This window comes from Suncus etruscus, chromosome 3 (genome assembly GCF_024139225.1).
Source record: "Suncus etruscus isolate mSunEtr1 chromosome 3, mSunEtr1.pri.cur, whole genome shotgun sequence".
NCBI lineage: Eukaryota > Metazoa > Chordata > Mammalia > Eulipotyphla > Soricidae > Suncus > Suncus etruscus.
The window spans coordinates 36,408,344-36,427,877 of record NC_064850.1 but is presented as its reverse complement, the minus strand read 5'-3'; the positions used below and the strand labels follow the sequence as shown (position 1 = coordinate 36,427,877).

At 47.9% G+C, this 19,534-nt stretch overlaps 1 protein-coding gene across 2 annotated transcripts in view; it reads right to left on the bottom strand.

The window, feature by feature from the left end:
• The window catches only part of SLC24A4 (solute carrier family 24 member 4), a 131,981-nt gene that overhangs the window by 54,243 nt on the left and 58,204 nt on the right, over positions 1 to 19,534 (bottom strand). The window lies entirely within an intron of this gene.

Below are 19,534 nucleotides of genomic sequence, written 5' to 3'. Positions count from 1 at the left end.
GATTTTGCTGTGTGCACAAGACACTCAGTACAACGTTCTCAAAAGGCAAATGCACCCACAAGCCATAACTCCACCCTTTCTAGCCTTTATTTTCAAGCCTTACAGCCTCCTAGTGGCTGTAAGTACAGAGAAGAGGTCCCCAGAGCCACAGCCCTAACAATCCAGTACCCCAACTTCATTCTGCACCCACCCTTTCTGCCTGCCATTTTCCAATTGGGCCCTCAAAATCACCTCTTACTAGAACCTGGGATACTTGTGTTCAGAGAGATGGTGCAGCAAGTAAGGTGCTTCGCCTTGCATACAGCCTCCCTGCGTTTGATCTTTGATTCCAGGCATTTCATATGGTTCCTGAAATCTGCCAGGAATGATTCCTGAGTACAGAACCAGGAGTCAGTCAATGAGCGCAGCCAGATGTGGCTCAGAACAAAACAAACCATGAAATTTCCTTGCTAGCATCAGCCTCTGAGCTCCCTGTGGTTAAGTTAACCTGGAGAAACTCACAGAACTGAGATGGGACAGGCCCAAGGCTGATGAAACTGAAGTAATGGCTGAGGGGTGAATCCAGTCAAAGTCTCCCACTCACAGGGACTTTATCCCTCTTTATCCCCAAATTCAGCCTGTCCTAGATGCATCTTCAAGAGTATTGTCTCTCTCTAATCCTGCTCTCCAGGATGCTCCATTGAGTCCCAGCCATGTGGCTTATGATTTACAAATGCTGAACTCTGGTTCCTTGGTTCTCTCTCAATTGGAGAAAAGGTATCTACAAATTCTTGGGTTCTGTTATACCTCATCACTCAGGGACTCCCCTACTGGCAGGCAGTGGTGGTGAGTAGGCTGGGGAAGGGGCAGAGAAAAGACCAGCACCAGCAGAGAAGAAATAAAGAGCTGATGTTGGCATCATCACCCATTTTTGTGGTGCGATCCCTTGGGGGATGGAGATAAGAGGGTCTGAGATGCTAAGGGACCCTCCCAGCCTCTAAGCAGGACTTAGAACCCCACTCCAGTCAGATGGCCTGACTCCATTCTTGGCCCACCCAAGAGGCTACCACAGTGACAAACAAACAAGCTGGTGAGGGGCACAGCCGTGCCAGCTCCCAACACACAGGCAAGCACTCAGTTTGCTATTCTGGGCTAATGCAGTCAGTAATGAAGGGAGCCACTTCCTCCAACAAGTAAGCCCTAAAGACTCAATTTAACCACAACAAACACAGGAATAGATCGAATCCCAGGTCAATTCCGTCACCATCCTGACTCATCCCCCCTTGTGGATGTGAATCTCTCTCTCTCTCTCTCTCTCTCTCTCTCTCTCTCTCTCTCTCTCTCTCTCTCTCTCTCTCTCTCTCTCTCTCTCTCTCTCTCTCCCCTCCCCTCCATATGAGCATCCCCAGATGATTCAAGTAAACAAGTGGCTTCTGTCTGAATCCCCGCCAGAAGAAAGAGAAAGGCTACCTAGGTCTGTTTAACGTCATACATGAACATTCCTTTACCCCAAAATGCATAAAGCTATGCTTCTGCAGCAGCATCCAGTCCAGACACTGTAGCCAGCTCTTTACTGCATAGCACACCCTTAGTGAGGCCTGCGATCCATCATTCCTGCTGACTATGGAATGGGCTGCTGAAAAAGCCTCCATCCAAGTATCCACTCACTCCCCTCTTTTTTTTGTTGTTTTGTTTTTGGGTTACACTCGGCAGTGCCAAGGGGCTACTCTGGCTCCACATTCAGATATCATTTCAGGCAGGCTCGGGGGACCATATAGGATGCTGGGGATCAAACCTGGGTCAACCACATGCAAGGCAAATCTGTTGTGTTGTCACTCTAGCTTCAAGGTCTTTTTTGTTTGCTTGTTTATGAGCCACAGTGGCTAGGGTTCTTGGGGTTGACTTCTGGCTCTGTGCTCAGAGATGACTACTGGCAGTGCTTGAGGAGGGGATCCTATGGGATGCAGAGGACTACACCTGGGTCTACTGCATGCAAGACATACCCTCCCTGCTGTGCTATTGCTTCAAACCTTCATTCTCCTCTCCGCTACAAATAAAAACCGCCCGAAGCCCTGTTCTTAAATCCACTTGCAGCCGAAGGGATCCTGAGGGACTTGCTGAAGTAATGCACTGAAAAAATTTTGTGATATGTATAAGACAAAGAAATGGAAAAGTTGATTGTTTTGAGAATATGTATGCACAATCTGACCTTTGATGATTTTACAGCCAATTTTTACTGTGCTTATGCAAAATAACAACCACTTTTATAAGTTCTGATCTGGGATTCCAGCCTCTGGCAGAGAACAGTAGAACAAAACTTGTAGCTTTTCTCATTTTGTTTTGTTTTGTTTTAAACAGAAAGGGTAGAATTGTAAGATGATACCCATGTTAACTAAAAACAAAGATATTTCCCCATTTTCCTCTTTCCCACAAATCTCTCCTTTGATACGGAAAAGCCCACCTAAAGAGGTACTTTGTCTCTCTCTAGACCTTTCCATTCTTGGTGAATTTTGTGCTGGGTTTAATAAAGAAAGGGCAGTGCTGACTTTTAACTCTTGGAGACACCACGGGGCAGAAGTCACAAAAAAAAAAAACCACTGACTCCATTATTCTTTCCTGACTGGGTTGGTTTATTAGTCCTTCACCATTACTCTGCTTCTTTAGACCCATCCACTTGGGGTTGGAGATACAATGTGTTGGGTGATCGCGTATCTCATGGATTTTATTTTACAATACACTACTTTTGGGAAACTGTGCACAGGACTGCATGAGTGAGCTCAGTGCATAGAGAGGTGAAGGAATTTGTCTCCAGTTTCACAGTAAGTAGCAAAGGAAGGAGTTTTTCCCCTAAATATTTCATCACAGCATTCCTGTAATGGTCTAGCCATGCATGGATCAAGCTTGCCATCCATGGACTGTGATTCTAGCAAGGACAGATGACACTTATGTTGAAACATCTTCATTGCAAAGTGCCATTAATTCCCTGAGAAATAAACAAAAAAATCTCAACCTTATCTTCATATAACAGACTGGCTTTACCCTCTCTATTGGAGCGCAGTGAGGAAGCTTGAGTCTGGACCTTCGAGAAGGGGTGGGGGGCATGTGGGAGGAAGAGGGCATACTTGGAGGGGGCAGGGTGCGATGCCCAAAATTCTGTAGGGAAGCCAGTGGAGGGAGGGAGGGAGGAGAAGTAACGAGAAAAGGTGCCACCTTCAGATTGGCTCAAGACTGACCCCTCTCTCTCCCGAAGAATAGAGTGCAATTCTCCCTGATTTATCATGCCCTATGTCCAGGATGTCAAGTTTTCTATTTGCAACTGATTTCGTGCAAGGAGGGATCACCAACCCTAAACAGTGGTAGAGACAAAGGGAGGGATTCCCAAAGCCTCCTGGTCCCCTTCTGCACTTCAAAAGTAGCCATAAACCCAATCTAGAGAGCCAGATATCAATGTTTTGCTTTGGGTTTAGAGACATATCTAATGGCTTACTCCTGGCTCTGCACTTGGGAATTAGTCCTGGCAGTGCTTGGAATGTTAGTGATCAAACTGGGTTTGGTGCATGCAAGGCAATTGCCCTACTACTAAACTATCCCCCCAGCCCCTCAGACCTCACTTTTGCCCTCCTATGAGGGTGCTTTTCCATCTTCTGCCCTTCCTGGGCAGATGTTGCTGATAGCACAGAGGAGGACAAAGGGACTTGGGTCTCCCATCCCCTGTCATGAGTCTAGCTGAGAACTCCCACTCAGCTGCTATAGGAGGGGCAGGGTAGGGTGAGTTCAGCCTGGGGGAGGGTCTCCCCACCATTGTGTAATCAGCACCCTATCTCACCTCCCTAAGAACTTCACTTTCTAATGTTTCCAAGCAGATGGCTCTGGAACAGTTGGAAGTATCTGGCTAGGGGGTTTGTTTGCTGGTGAGGGAGGACTCTCAAAGAAGTAAAGGGTCTGAAGTACTTAAACATTTTTTTTCTTTGGGGGCCATACCTAGCAGTGCTCAGGAAGGATTCCTGGCAGTGCTCAGGGGATCTATATGGGATGCAGAGGGTTGAATCCAGTCAGCCACATGCAAGGCAAATGCCCTCCACTCTGTACTATTGCTTTGGCCCCTAGAGCAATTTTTAATTTGGGGAATTTTGATAGTATAAACCTCATGCCTGGCAGTGCTCAGAGGTCACTCCTGGCTCTGTGCTCAGGGATCACTCCTAGGCGATGCTTGAGATACCATACATGGTATCAGAGATAAAAACCAAGTCAGAGGCATGTAAGGCAAGTCTCCTACCCATTGTGCCATCCTGGCACACTCTTTATGGTCACCAAAGTAAGATGGCAGAAAGGGGTAAAGTTTAAACATGAAGCAACAAACATGACATAGTAGAATCAGAAGAGCCTGGTCAGCCAGGGATGAGATCTGTACTGCCTACAGCACACAGGAAGTGAAGAAACCAGGGGCACGGATTTCTGTCTAGCTTTGGACTTAAGGTTTGCTCACCTAGGAAGTAGATCAGTGCTCCCAAATAGCCCCATCAGTAAACTATGAAGGATTCAAATGGGAGCAAACTTTCCCATCAATTCTACTAACCTGCTATTAAGACAGCCAGTCTGGTCCAGGGAGCTAGGACAGTCTCACTTCCAAAACTAACTTTTACACAACAGAGTGTGTTGGTAGTGAAACTACTAACATCTTTCATCACTCAGGAGGAAGCTGGAGCACTGGGGGTGGGGGGCATAGGGAGAGTTTAGAGCTCTCACAGACAGGGCAGATCGGGCCTCCCCACACCTCACCCTTCATTTCTCCAGCGCTGTCTGCCTGGCTGGGCGAAAATAAGTCTCAACAACTCAGGGAGGACACAGATAGATGGAGGCATTTGCCCATAGTCACGCAGCAAGGCTTGCATTTGGGACAGGAAGCTGGGAAATCCCAGTTTGGGTCATAATCGCTTTGTTGGAACCTAACCATGCTCCAGAAAGCCCTTGAATACATGGAGATCACTTTCTCCTGAGTTCTGTGTTTGGGTGTGACTACTCAGGCATTTAGTCTTGACTCCACATTTAGGTGCTACAAATAGAAAAGGGGACCCATTGCTCAAGATAAGTGGATTCTTCTCTACTGGGAAACTATCCTAACTGACACATCAGCAATGCCCCTCATTGCAACGGCGCCCTCTGGGGGTTGCGTGGTACACAGCATGTCCTGAAGGACGTTGTCTCTTTTGAAGCTCATTGCTGGGTTTGCCTTGAATCTCAACAAGCATTATCTGCACACAGCAGGCAGCAGGAGCACTTGTGGGCTGGATTTACAAATACTGCTGTGACTCCCCCTGAGAAGTTCTCATGCTTTCACTGCCCTACCAGGGAGCCTGGACTGCTGCAAGGCCTGGACAGCCACCCACCCTCATTCCATCCCTCTCTAGGAAGTGGGCGACTACCATCATAATTGATGGCTCCCACAGGAGCATTTACACCCAGCTCCCCATTTATCCAGAGGGACAATAAGGAGATGGAGAAGAGGCAAGACAGGCTTCTTCCTGTGGCAGCCAATCCTTCCAGAATACTTGCTTGCACCAAGAATCACAGATGTCAGAGCTAGCCTGTGCTAGCTCATGTGTGCAAAGTTGCATCTCCTGTAGAGTACCAGCACCCACAGAGATAGCGGGGGCAGGCTCAAAGGAAATGAATGAACTTCACCTCACAGGACACATTCTCTCCTCTTACAACCACCTGTGTAGTTTTACAATATTCATGATGTTCCGAATGCAAGGAAGAGGAATGCAAGTGCCACATGGCCTGGAGGAAACTTCTGTAGCCAATCTTCTTTCTATGAGGGGTGTGTGTGTGTGTGTGTGTGTGTGTGTGTGTGTGTGTGTGTGTGTGTGCTGTGTTTCTGTGTGTCTGTGTGTATGAATAATTCTAAGCCAACATTATTGACCTTTTCATGAAAATCAAAGTACTGTAGCTTAAGATCATTAACAGTCATAGTGGGGTGGGCATTTGCCTTGCATGCAACCAACCCAGGTTTGATCCTCAGCATCCTGTATGGTCCCCCAAGCCTGCCAGGAGTTATTTCTGAGCACAGAGACAGGAATAAACCCTGAGCACCGCCAGGTATGACCCCCAAAACAAACAAACAAACAAACAAATCATTAACTGAACACCAGTTTGAATATACTGGCACTTTCTTTTGGGCTGCATGGAGAGAGGTGCTTGTCTTATGTGTGGCTGACCCTGCTTTGATTGCTTGAGCACAGAACTAGGAATGACACTTTCCTGAACCAGGTGTAGCTCCTGAGCAACATGGGCTGTGACCTCCAAAACCTCAAAATTAAAAAAAAATTAAATTGGCCCTACCCACCCTCCAGGACTCAAAATAGGCCAGTTCTCTTCTGAGAAATGTGTTTTAGGCCATGCTCAGTTAGCTTTACTCCCAGTGCTCTGAATATTTCCTTACCACTGACTTAAGGAAGCAGTGAATGGAAGCTTGGCCACTGGGGTAACATTTTGGGAACCCCAGGAGACCAGCCTAACCTCAAAGGGCCAGTCCCAGCAATTCACCGATGAAAAGGTAGATGGAAGGAACAAAGATATGTCTAGATTTCACCACTTATTGCCAGAGGTGATGAAATGACTTTATTTTTAATTTTTTATTTTTAATTATGAGAACAAAGATGCAAAGAAAGAGGACAAGGTAAAGTTACAGTGGAAGGACAATCACCCATAACATAATTCTCAGAAGAAGTCCCCTTGCTGATATCTTAACTTTGAACTTTCAGCCAAAGAACACTAAGATAAATAAAACAGAATCCATGTACAATTACTTTGTCCCTCAAGTCCCCAGATTGTAGCACATTATAATATGAAATGACTTTTTAACAAGACATGGGGTCCTTTAAGTGCCCTGGGATTAGAGCATTGGTTCTCAAATAGTGGGGTGAGCCCCCCAGAGGCTTTGTAAAGGGGAATTTGATTGCGTTTGACCTTGGCAAACACTGTCATAACAAGCCCCGTGTTTATGTTTCTGTATGTCCCTGGAGCTGAGAGTTGCTGTGTCCTGCTTCAAACCCCGCTTCGAAAAGCTATGCATTGCAAAACGTACTCATTGTAGCCAGACATCACCTCTGATCAAAAAATCAGCTCAAATTATTTTATATATTTTTGTTTTTCAGGTTAAAATTTTTTTTAATAAAGATACTATTTACAGTCGTGCGGGGGGTGCAAAAATGTTTTCTTCTTCTAGGGGAGTATGACATAAAATAATTGAGAAGCACTGGACTAGAGCATTAGTATAGCCAGTAGGGCACTTGCCTTATACATGAGCAACCCAAGTTTGATCCCCGGCATCCATATGCTTCTTTAAGTCTGCTAAGAGTGGCCCGAGTGTAGTGTCAGGAGCATCTCCAGGTGTCGCCCCAAAACAAAAACAAAACCAAAAATATACAGCCCCTTTTTTGCACAGGTTCTATAAATATTACAAAAACCCAGCTGCAATTTTCCTCATTTCTTTGGGATCTATTTGCTTGCATTTTTCCTGAAGGAAAGCTGCCTCGAGTCTGAACTGTTTGTATTCATCATGCCTAAAATGCCAGCTTTATTCCCTCTCCATGGATGTCAGGAATGAGGAGAGAAGGCAGTTGTGAGGCCAATCTGATCCCCAGCCTGAGCAGCTGTTTAACTCAGGGGTGTGAAATGATGAACTAGAAGATTCTGAGAACCTTGTCCCCTCCATGCACAACAGCCTCCTGGAAGCTCATCGGAAGATCCACTGAAGCCCGAATAAAGGGGGATGGGGTGCCCCAGTGTTTGGGGGAAGATTTGGGCCCTTTAAGAGTCTACTAACAAGGCTGAGCAGGATAGCATCACTTTGATGGTCCACGAAGATAGAGATCTTGCTGGAAACCAGATCTGAGACAAGTTGTTTGTCCCTTTCAAATACTCCACAGAAATCAGCATGAGGTGCTCACCTAGAAAGCATGTAAGGATGTCACATGCTTTTCCAGGCAGACATGGATACCCCTTGCAGAATTCTCTCTGCACCCCTGAGGCCCAGATTACCCGGCACTGGGTGCTGAATTCCCCTAAGCACTACGTCTGGGGTGGGTAGGGGGAACTTTGGACCTATCTGCAAGGTGGTGTGATGGGTTCTGTCCCAGGAGTCTGGGCTGATCAGTGTTCTAAACACAAGGGGCTGAGGCTAACAGAGTTTGGGTTTGGGATTAGAGAGATAGTACAGTGTGGAAGACCATTGCTTGCATGTAGTTGATCTGGGTTTGATCCAGCACTATATAGGGTCACCCAAGTACTGCCAGGAGTGATCCTTGAGCAAGAGGCAGGAGTAGGACCTGAGCACATTGGCCATCAAACAAAACTAAGTAAGCAAATAAGTTCTTGGTTTAAAGGGGGATAGTTAAGGAGCCCTAGAGTATATAAAATTCACCCAACTTCAGAGAATCAAACACCCCAGATGCCTGTGGGCTGTTAGAACACAGAAGCCAGGGCATGCCTGCTTGTTTATTTATCGTGCAATACAATAAATGATCGAATCTAGGCCCTGGACTTCATCTCTGGCCTGTGGGAGCAGTCTTAGATAAGCTGAGCCTTGCGGAAAAGGGGGGTGTCCCTGCCCTGCAAGGTTTACGTCTTTGCCTTGGAGCAGCCAGACCATATCTCCCATTTTCCCAGGTTTCTTTTGGACACATCATAGGCTCACAAAGGAGAAAGAGAAGTATTTGGGGACTCACAAATCAGTCACTGCTGCCTAGGAACCCTCCAGGAGAAGGGGTTCTCATCCCACAGCCAATTGGAGACTGGGACGAAATACAGCGATTTCTCACAGCCAATGGGAGAAAGGGATAAAGTGCAATGATTTTGCACAGCCAATGGGAGACAAGGATGAAGTGGGACGATTTCCCACAGCCAGTGGGAGACAAGGATAAAGTGTGATAATTTCCCACGAAATACAGAAGAGCCCCTGTGCCCCTAAACCTTTCCAGAGAAGCCAAAACATTAAGTGTGGTGACGCTGCCCTTGGCAAACACTAAACCAGCAAAAGTAAACCAGCCAGTTAACCAAATGCGGGGCCTCCCTTCCAGGCACAGCGAGAATCCGAGAGAAGATGTGAACTTTGTAGATGGTGGAGAATGCAGCTTCTTCCTGCTGCTCGTCAGCCAGATGCTCATAACTGCGCCCAACTCCTTCCAGAATCCTGTTGTGGAGCCCTAGCACCCTAGAAATCCGACAACAGTCATTTGCAAATAATGTTGGCAAAACAACAGCAGTTGAAAGCATGTTGGGTAAGCCTTAGCCATTGCTGTAAAGGAAATTCGAAGCTTGATGTGCCCAGGCCTGGCACAGTCCTACCTGGGCGGGGGTTTCATCAGTCCCCCAGAAACTCCTCTCAACTGGGAGATCCACAAAAGCTCTTCTCTGCAGAGACTGATCCAGAGGGATCTTTGGCAACCTTGCAGGAGTGGCAACTAGGAATACTGGTTTTCACATATCCCACTGATATGCAGCCCTGGTAACCCCAAACTCTGAGCCCTGCATCCTCCTATGCCCCACATCAGGAAGAAATAAACATTGCCAAAGTCAGGCACCAAGAGACCTTTCTACTTTCTCACCACATCTAAGAAACAGAGAGGCAGGCCCTTTAGCCAACACCCCAGGGTCAGTTCTATTCAGTCAACAGGTCCCCAGCCCACAACTTGTTGCTCTGTCTCCCCTAACCTCTTGTCATAGTTTCTGGCTTTTATGAGAAGTGCCCCACTTTTCTGAGCCTCAGCATCTTTTACCTGGCCCTTCCCTTTCTTCTTGCTCAGAGGCAAATGTGCCTGGAAATTTAAATGGGGCCTGGGTTTCTCTCCAGTTCCTCCCTGAACAGACCAATCTGAACCCCACACCCCTTCTGATTTTCTCACCACAGTGTGAGTATGCTCATTTTCTCTCTTTCTTTAACACAGGAGTGTAAAGAGAGTGCTCCTTCCCCTGGTTTGAGAAAAATCATGTCCATTTGCAGTGGTTTTTAATTATTTAATTAATAATTTTGTATTGAATTACTATGAACTACATAATTACAAAATGGCAGTCGTACAATGTCTAACACCCTTCATCAGTGCACAGTTCCCGTCCTCAATGAGCCCAGTTTTCTTCCTGCCCTACCCCAGCCTGCCTTTATGGCAGGCATTTTTCTTCTGTCTCTCTCTCTGTATCTGTCTCTCTCTCTTTCTTTCTCTGTGTCTCTGACTCTCTTTTTTTTAAGCACTGTAATTTTCACTATTATCACTGAAGAAGTCTCATGCATATTACTTTCCCTCCTTTCAGCACACAGTTCTTGTCCAGAGTGATCAATCCCAACTCTCATTGTCCTAGTGGTCACTTCTCTGCCCTAACTGGACTCCCCCACTATTTGTGGCAAGCTTCCTACAATGGATCAATTTCCCTAGCCCTCATCTCTGTTGTCATTGGGTATTATTATCAAACTATTTTTCTTATATCCCACAAATTAGTGAGATCATTCTATGTCTATCCCTCTCCCTCTAACTCATTTCACTCAGTATTAATACTCTCCATATGCAAACAAATTTCTTGACTTCCTTTTTCCTAATTGCTATGTAGTATTCCATTGTGTAGATATTCCACAGTTTCTTTATCCACTCATCTGTTAGGCACTTGGGTTTTTGTAAATGCAAGAGAATTCTAGCAGTGGCAATCCATGGGGAAGTGACTTCAATTTTTCTGTTCTGATCATAATATAGGACACAGAGTTGCATTTCAAAGAACTCCTAGAAGGTTGGAGATAGCACAGTGGGGAAGGCACTCGCCTTGCACATGACTAACCCAAGGTACCACCATATATGGTCTCCTGAGCACTACCAAGAGTGATCCCTAAGCAGAATCAGGAATAAGTTCTGAGTATTACCTTGGTGTGGACCAAAAAAAAAAAAAAACCCAAAAAACAATACATCAACCAATCAAAACAAACACAAAGAACTCCTAGAAGAAACTATGGTTAGGAGATAGATGACATTTAAAGAGAAATTTGGGTTAATTCTTCATGGAACTGAAAACTGTTGCAGGGCCTAAGGAGCTGCCTTACTGGCTCTTGTGGGAGGCAGGTTAGGAAGGGGGGTGGCCAGATTGTGGGGAGGTAGCAATACCATTTCCTCCTTTTCTATGAATGTCCATTGGTTTTTAAGTGACAGACAGGAACCAGAAAAATAATATAGGGGTTAAGGTACCTATCGTGCATGCAGCTGACCACAATTATATCCATAGTACTTCATGGACCCCAAAATCTGTGGGTAGAAATACAAACCCCCTCTGACCATTCCCGTGAGGGACCAAGAAATCCCTGGCACAACAAGACTCAAGAAGCCATGTATCCTCCTGCCCTCACCTATTGGCCTGATAGTAGCCCATGAATACCCTGAGCATCACCTGAGAGCATCCCTCATGGAAACCTGAGGCTTTGGGGTCCAGATACCCTGAAGGCCAGAGGCAGGTAGAGGAGACATCAAAGTACCTCCAAGTGAGGGACAGGAGGAAAGGTAGATGGTGACTGTTCAACCTCTGCTCTTTGACCTGAAAGCCCAGCACAAGAAGATGAACCACACTGAAGAAATTTCAGATTGAGTCCCACTTGCTTCCCACAATGAGGAATCTGCCTTCACCTCTAGAAACAACTCTGCAGGAGCTTCCAATGAGAAAGGTCACTGGATGGACCTATTTGAGAATTAGACATCCCAGGGGTCCTGGGTGGCGCCAAATGCTGGTGACTTTGCTCTGGCTCAAGGTGTCCTGAAAATTTGGCTGATCAGGAACACAGAAACAGAAATTGGGTTAATGTAGTTGGTTGAGTTGGGTACTGTCTGGTATTTCCTTGTTGAGGGCATTATGGTTGGCAGAGGGCCTGATGGGTGCCCAGCATGGTGGTTGCCATGTCACCAGGTTCTCGGTGCATGGCAGCTAAGTTCCAGGAAGGACAGTGAGGAGACAAGAAAAGGCACCAGTCGAAAGATCCATAGACTCTCACCTGCCACATAACAAGCCACAAACATGGCTTCAGCCAGGGTCATGCCTCAGAGGGCATGTGAGGCCTGAGAAGCTGCTCCCCAGAAGAACCCACCGTGTTCCTGGGGTGCCAAAAGCATTCCTAGTGAACAACAAAGACAGGCTGCTTCCATGGGAGGCAAGGAAAGACTGGACAGGGTGCCATTAACTGTCACCAGCTCCGGCTTCCAACTCAAGGTTCCATCTACACCCAAAAACTTTAGGGGATGCTTCTGGGCTCTGTGCCTGGGACCAGGAGGTTTGGGGAACCATGAGGAACCTGAAATCCAGTGCTCGGATTTTTTGTGCATCTCCCCAGCTCAGAGTTGCCTAATGAGGCTCTGGAAGAAGTTGTGGGGGGCTTAATCAGGAGTTGAGGAGGGACAAGGAGATGCCACCAAGCAAGAGGCCCAAGGGACTGGGAGGACCACATAGGGACCTGAACACCAGGACAGGAGAAAAGCCACTACCGTGACTGCCGGTCATTCCTGGGAATGCAGCATGTGAGGAAATCATGTCTCAGGAAGCAATTTCAAGCTGGGAGGCAGGATCAGCAATTTTAGTGCTGGGAGGCAGGATCAGTGAGCCCAGAGCAGACAGTGGGGTGCATTCTCACATGGTAGGGGTGATACGGAAGCAAGTGCCTTAAGTGTGCCTAAAAATAGCTCCTATGGGGCCCTGACAGTGGGTCGGCCCAGTGCAGGAGGACATGTCTGTGCCCAAGGTTCTGCCTGGAGTTGGTGTCACCATGCCTGGGCATGAAGCAGACTGGGCTCTCAAGAGCTGGGGAGACACATTCTGGGGCAGGCAGGGGACCCCAGGTTCGGGGAAGGACACAGGAGGGAGGAAGGGGAGGGGAGGGGAAACATGGCGAGACAGGTGGCAGACCAGACCAACAACAAGTTCAGGAGGATGGTGCTTGGGGACAGTATCTCAGACTCCCTGGGCAGGGTGTGGGGTGTGTGTGTGGGGGGGGGGGGACTGAGCAGTAAAGTTCAGGAACCCAGGGAGGATACAGGAAATGAGAGTGAGATAATGAGGCCACCCGGGGCGAGGAGCGCCAGTCAGTACAGACTCACTGGACCAAGTCCCTGCCCAACCACTTCCTAGCCGGGGAAGCAGGAGAGGACTGGGGGTGGGGAGGGCTTCCCCTGTGCAAGACCCCACTCCTTCTAGAGAAGACAAGGCTGGGACTGTCGATCTAGGAATGAAGTTGAATCAGGGAGACCCCGAAAAGCCTGGGAGACTGTTGGAAGCACAGCCCCTCACCACATATGTGTGGGAGGCGGGGGTGTGGATGACCAAATGCGTGCAGGTAAATAGAGAGGTGCATATAAGTAGAAGGGATACAGGTACCCAGAGGTGGTGCAGTTAACTAGAAAGGGTGTGGGTAAATAGAGGGGGTGAAGGTGACTAGAGGAGTACTGAAATGTCACGTTCTCTAGGAGACTAGTTAAGGTTTGATTTCCACCAAGCTCCCAGACAGGAAAGGCAGTTCCCTGTCCAATTAGGTCAGGGGTACAGTTCCAGTTGTAGAGATCCGCAGGAAATAATTTATACTGTGAAGAGGTATAAGAATGGGTTCAGGAAATCCAGTGTTCAAGCAAGGAATTCAAACCACAAAAGCTTTCTGCTCCTAAGATGGAGTGCAGCTCAGTAGAAGAAGACCGAAGAATGAGCCCCAGCCTTCTCAGACCCTTGCTTTTATTGATAAGAATCAGGTCCTACCCTAGGGTGGGAGCAGAATAGAAAGTAAGGAATAATCCAATATACTATCACCAGGTTGCACCCTAGGGTGGAGTACAATTATTGATTAGGGTAGGGTCAGTAACCCAACATAGTACAAGTAACTAGAGGGGGTGTGGGTGACTAGAGGGGTATGGTGCTCTTGCAGGCCCCAATTTGGCAGAGCTCTGTGGGGACAGTGGCAGGAGGTTTCAGAGTCATCACCAGGCACTGCTGCCAGCCCCAGCTCACCTGATGATCAGGACATGGGCATCAGAGCCCAGCGAGGGGGCCCCTTTTCTTCTCCTGGTACAGAGCCTGGCACAAATACCCACATACAGACATTAAGTGGGCCACGAGGACTGGGCAGCTTACCCTTGCTGAGATCCCCCCAAGGACAGGCCCAAGCTCCCCTGTGCCTTCAGCCATAAAGTCTGAGCTTCAAAGAGTCCCAAAGCATGGCCAGAACTAAGCAATAGCACAGTGGAGAGGGCATTTGCCTTATACACAGCTAACCAGGGTTTGATCCCCAGTATCCCATAGGGTCCCCTGAAAACCACCAAGAGTGTTGTTCTCTGAGTGCAGAACCAGAAGTCAGCCCTTAGCATTTTTGTGGGTGACCCTCCAAGCAAAACAAAAGAGACAAACAAAAAAAGAAAATGTGGCCAGGACACAAGCATGGACACTAGTGGGCATAGGACTGGCCTCCATATGAGGTGGAGAGTAGCATGATGCTACACCCCCTTTCTCCCTGTACTCCACATCTAATCTCCAGCTCAGGTTCACACACACACACACACACACACACACACACACACACACACACACACACACAGCCTCTCTTGTGTGTCAACAGGCTACAGGCTGATGTGATGGGTCTGCAAAGGGGTTTCTGGGAATGACCCAACAGTTTTACACACTGGCACTGATTGCACCATCGGTAGCGTCACCTGAACAGGTTTAATGACCACAAATGGCAACTCTAGCCTCAACATGCTAAAGAGGTTCAGTCAATCCTACCCCCAAAACTAGACACCATGGACTTTGGTGATTCCCTTCTGGGTTGGGATTCTCAAGACCCAAGCGAACCTTGTGTGGGGTTCTGTTTGGAGACAGCACTCAGGTGAGCCAAGTGTTGGATGAGTAGAGGTACCAATTGGACCCCAAGGAATGCTTTCTGCCTGCCAGAGGCCCACATGAATGTGTTTTGGGTGGCAAGGGCACAGGGAGGTGAACAGGCCAGTAAAGCTGGGTTGTCCTCTTGGTAGGAGAAGGATGAGAGTTCTGGACACAGTGGATGACACTTGCCCATACCATGGGCAACACACTCAGGGCCTCTGCCAAGTACTTGAAAATGGCTCCAGTGTCAGAGAGCATCTCCCCTTAGTTATACTGGAGAATAAAGCTAGGCAACTTCCAACCACCCATGGCCACCAGTTTTAAACATTCCTCGGGTGGTGCTTCTCTCTAGAATGATCACACTCATTTGTGGAATATTTAAGAAAAAGGGATATCTTGGTAATAATGCCCCAAAAAACAACAGAGACAAGGGCCAGGAGGACCAGTTCATGGTGGGAGTTCATAAAGAGTTCATAAAGAGTGGGAGCATGCAGTGAGGGCAGAGAAGGAACCATTAGGGCAATGATAGTTGGTAATGATCACTCTGGATGAGAACTGGGTGCTGACAGGAGGGAAGTGATAGGCATGATACAATAACATGTATAATAACAATATTGTACATCAGTGTCTAAAAATAAAGGAAAAGAGAGAGAAGAAAACTGTGCACTGGTGAAGGGTGTTGGACATTGCATTACTGAAACTCAAACATGAACAACTTTTTATCTGTGTACCTCATAGTCATTTCATTAAAGTATTTATTAAAAATAAAAGAGGTGTGTGCTTATAGCTAGGGGCCCAAGTCATTGGACTCAGAGGTCTGGGGGTCTGGGCCATCACTTTCACCTTCAGCATGTCCTATCATTCATTCATTCAATCATTCATTCAAACACTGGGGCTGGTTCTGTGCCTGATCTCTGGACAGGGAAGATGTGCAGGAACACATCCTCTACCTGGGACACTCTAATCTTGGACAGAGCAGCTGGGGTAAGAGTGATGGCCCCACCTTCCAGAACGCCAGTACTCCTGCTTCAGAAGGACAGGCATGCCAGCAGCTCCTCCCAAGTCACATGGGAGTATCCTGGGAGGTTTGGGGGACCTGGGGCAACTTGTGAAGTTGCCTTCCCTCCCCTAGCCTCTGAACTCCCAAACTCCCAAGCTCTCTGCACTTCTCTGGGGAAGCACAAGAGAGGGGACAGAGGTGAGGTAGGTAGAGGGCCAGGTAGACCACTGCTCAGGACTTCACCCCAACCTTGTGTACTCTGGGGTCGGGATGCATTGAGGCTACAAGAAGAAGACACCATCATTGGGCAGGGCAGCGGCATGGGGTTCATGGCAACTAACCTGGCCAGACCAGCAGGGCCAAGCCCAGGGACACTCAGAGAGTGATGCCAGTGGCGTCATTGTTGGGAAGTGAACAGATGTGGCCAGTAGTGTGGATGCTCTAACTCACCTCCCGTGCTCTTTGCACCAAGCAGGGAAAGGCACCATGGGTTGGAAGAAATGCGCTTCCCATGTTGGCCACTAGGGGTAGAGCAGCTGAGGAAGAGTAGTTCTGGGCATTGCCACAGCTCTGGGGCCACGCATGGTGGAAGCTTCCCTAAGACCTGGGCCAGTAAATTTCAGGACGGAGGCCCTTGTCTGGGGCGGGAGGTCAGGGTGTCCACGCTGGGGCTCAGAAACCTGAGCCTGATTCCTGCTTTGACTCAAGCACCCTTTAAGTTTCTGGTTCTCCTTCCTTAGGCGCAGGAAATAAAGACTATGTCTATTGCTCCTCCCGAGCCAGCCAGGATGCTCAGTGCTTCACACAGCAGAAACGCACAAAATCCCCCTTCATCTATGAGACAGGGCCCGTTACTCGACCCTCTTAACAGGTGGCCAAAGTGCAGCTCTGAGAGAAATTTATACACACATATACTTACATGTGACATGCGTCCACACACATACACATCTTTATACTCACATGATCCACGCTCAGAAGCATCCATATATACATACACTCACATGTATGTACATGCATGCATACAGATACAGACACATGCATGTTCATGGGCACACATATATACATGTACATACAGGCATGTACACTCACACATATGTCAAACCAGTGCTTTAATAGTGGCACAGGAAGCAGGGAACATGAAAAACTTGTCCCCCACTTTAAAATACAGGGTTTTTGTGTCACAGAGTACAGGGGACAAGGTCCTGGCTTTGCAGACGGTCAACCACAGTTCAATCTCTGGTACCACATATGATCCCCTATGTCCTTCCAGGGGTGATCCCTGAACACAGAGCACAGAGTAAGTCCTAAGCACTGCTGGATATGGCCCAAAGACTAAAGATAAATCAATTTTTTTTTAAAAAATGGAGGGATGGAGCCATAGCACAATGGTAGGACATTTGCCATGCATGCAGACAACCCCAGGACAGACCCAGGTTCAATCCCCGGCATCCCATATGGTACCCCGAGCTTGCACAAAGCAATTTCTGAGCAAAGAGCCAGGAGGAACTCCTGAGCACCACTGGGTGTGGCCCAAAAACCAAAACAAATTTTTGTAGTTTTTTTTTTTTTTTTTTTTTTTTTTTTTTTTTTTGGTTTTTGGGCCACACCCTGTGACGCTCAGGGGTTACTCCTGGCTATGCGCTCAGAAGTTGCTCCTGGCTTCTTGGGGGACCATATGGGACGCCGGGGGATCGAACCTCGGTCCGTCCTAGGCTAGCGCAGGCAAGGCAGGCACCTTACCTCCAGCGCCACCGCCCGGCCCCTGTAGTTTTTTTTTTTTAACACACCAACAATGCTCAGGAGAAACTCCTGGTTCTGCACACAGCAATTACTCCTGGAAGTACTCAGGGGATCATATGGGGTCCCAGGGATTAAACTCAGGTCAGCTGCACGCAAGACAAGTGACCTGCCAGCTGTACTATTGCTCTAATCCCTAAATTAAATAACAATTTTAAAATAAAGTACTTCAGGATCCCTGTTCAGAGGAAAGTGATGGTGACTACAAAGATGTTACAGAGCATGTGAAGGAATGAAGTCCTGGCCAGCAGCCCCCAGGAATCCCCTGCGATCTGTGCCTCCGTGTCCATAGAGCACGGACCTCCAATTAGAATTGCACTTTGCTCTGGTCTCATGGCCTTAGGCTCTCTCTCCTCTGTGAGCATCCTGCTATGCTAGCTCAGTGATGCCAAGTGAGCCGCATTACCCCTGAAGTAGCCTCAGGTGCAAGTGGTGTGAGTGTGTGTGTGTGTGTGTGTGTGTGTGTGTGTATGTATGTGTGTGTGTGCTGTTATTTTTTCTGGATAGAAACAATTACTAGGGCAGTAGGGAAATCCAAATGTGGGCTCAGCTAGAGTCACCCAAGTACCACTCAGCTATGTCCTGGGTGACAGGAGCAATAGAACTGCAGGGAGGGTACTTGCCTTGTACACAGATGACCAGGGTTTGATTCCTGGCACTACATACGGTCCCCACAAGCCCCTAAACACAAAGTGAGAAGCAAGCCCTGAGCACTGCTGGGTGTGGCTCTCAAATCAAGCAAACACCAAGTGGACAGACCCATTTCTGCTCTGGCTCCACACATCCCTCCACCTGGGGGTAGGGGGTCCCTTCCCACTAGAGGTGCACTCTACCTGAAGCAATTCCAGCATTGTCCCCTGCCTTCCCTGTTTCTATAGTGTCTCTGTTCCAAAATCAGGTGGATTGGACCCTTGCCTCTACCTCTGGGTTCTAAACAAAACCAAGCCTGACAGAAGCACCCTCTGTCACCCCCATAAACTCACTGATTTAAGAGGACCCCAAGAGGCAGGGAGCCTGACCAAGAGAAAAGCTAAGATTTATGGGTGCACCTCTAAGCCAAGATGGGGGTAGAATTGACTTCCCTGAGGAAGCAGCAGCAGTTAAGGCCTGGGCTACCCCAAGTTCTTCTCGTGGGACACCCCAATGCAGGAGTCCTTATTCCTTCCAAAGATAGCAGGAATGAGATCCATAGGTCACCTGACCCAGGATTCAGGAACATATCACAGTTCTATCCTGGCAGATGGGAGGCAAGAAGGGTGCATATCTGTGTACCTGAGAAATGCAAAAGCTGCTCAGAATCTACCACCATCCAAGAAAAAACTGGTAAGGTCCCAGCACCTAACTAGAAAGTGGGGCTTATAAGAGAGTGGAAGCCCATCTATGCTGTGATGCTCTGGAAGCCCCTGGAAAGAATCTCAGCTCACTTCTTCTTTTTTTGTTGTTGTTGTTTGTTTTTTGGGCCACACCCAGCATTGCTCAGGGATTACTCCTGGCTGTCTGCTCAGAAATAGCTCCTGGCAGTTACGGGGGACCATATGGGACACCGGGATTCGAACCAACCACCTTTGGTCCTGGATCGGCTGCTTGCAAGGCAAGCGCCACTGTGCTATCTCTCTGGGCCTTCAGCTCACTTCTACAGCAAAAAATTTGCTACGAGGCACCCACAGATATGAAAGTGTCCCTGAAAGGCACAGACTACCCCCTTCAGTGAAGTCTTATCCCTCAAAGCTAGGGTCCCCCACAAAGTTTACTCATAGCCTGATGGATTAAAGGGTGTTCTGGTATCGGTCTGGGAATGGACAGCTATGAAAGAGGGAATCCCCAAAACAAGGATGAGATTAACAGATAAGAGGAGTGAAAAAAAAACATTGTGTGGCT